Source organism: Lathyrus oleraceus, chromosome 5, assembly GCF_024323335.1.
Source record: "Lathyrus oleraceus cultivar Zhongwan6 chromosome 5, CAAS_Psat_ZW6_1.0, whole genome shotgun sequence".
In the NCBI taxonomy this organism is placed as follows: Eukaryota; Viridiplantae; Streptophyta; class Magnoliopsida; order Fabales; family Fabaceae; genus Lathyrus; species Lathyrus oleraceus.
Window position 1 is genome coordinate 90,379,534 of NC_066583.1, and position 1,398 is coordinate 90,380,931.

Here is a 1,398-nt window from a genome sequence, read left to right on the forward strand (position 1 = left end):
TCGACCTTTGGAGACTTACTCACCTATAGTAGAAGGAGTAAACGTGTGTTTAGGAGAAGAAAAATCAATGAAGGGTTAGGGTTTGGTGAACTCATGCAAAAAGGCAGTCCTTGACGAAGGAACCTGTAAAAAAACACACAAAAACATTGCCTCCTATCGAGGTCTTCCAGCTAGGAAAGCAGTAAAATGCGGGAAAAATGTAAAAGTACCACGCGGATAAAGATCCGAAGTAACAACAGTTAGAGGAATGGGAAACCCAGGGATCCTTCCAAGCTAAACACCATCAAAGAAAGTGAGTCAGTACAGGTAATCGGAATGAAACCTCCAGGGGGTATCCCACAAATAAAGTGGAAAACCACGCAAGTTATCCCTGCAAAAGTCATGTGAGCCCTCACAAAAACTCAACAAACAGGTCAGAGACAAAAAAAATAGGGTAATCAAGGGTTGCCCCCAAATCAAAATGTAACCACATGAATCATGCCATTAAAATTCACAAAAAAGACATGCATCAAAAGGGTATCAAATTCACCCATAATACCTCATACATTTAGAGCATTTAAAGGCATAAAGATGATGGATATAGGGTAAACCTAATTGGAGAGCTTGGTTGAAATTGAGTTGCACACGTGAGGTTTACAAAACAATCTTTAGGGTTTATGTGAGGCAGAGGTGATTCTGTGCAGTTGAGTTCCCTTCAGGGTTTGGAGGCTGCTCTGAACTCTGTTAGCTCTTCTCTCACTATCTTTTTCCTCAGGGTAATAGGAATAGAATCCATATTTGTTTCACTGAAACTCTAGTATTTATAGCCTAATATTGGTAGCTTAGTGGGCTTTTGAGAGAGGTCAAAGTCTGAGATTTTTTCTTTTATTTATTTATTTATTATTATTTTTATTTATTATTATTATTATTTATTTATTTTTTTTTTTCGTTTTTTTTTTTTTATAAATAAAGCTTCTTGGATCTAATTCTGATTGACATGATGAAATGCAATGTATCTAATGTTAAATGCCCTATAAATGAATGCATGCATGAGGTGTAAAGCCTATGCTTCCAGGAAAAATGAAGGGTAAATTTTGGGGTATTACAGCAACCCCTATTCAATCAACTGGAGACCCGGAAAGAAGATGGCAGCTGCTTTCGTGCTTTCGAGGTATCAAGGGATTGAATACAATAAAAGCCCAAAAATTTGCACTGAAGTGAAGTGAAGTAACAATGCCTGTCAGAATCGGCAAAGAGGTGGTCTTGAAAGAAGAATCCGTCTGGTACGGTGAGAGTCAGTTTGAATACCGAAAAAGAATGTTAACTTGGATACCAAAATAAATGGTAACACAGAAATAACCATAGCCTAAATGCCGCTCATCAGTCTGAATACCGGAAATGACTTCGATCTGAACATCG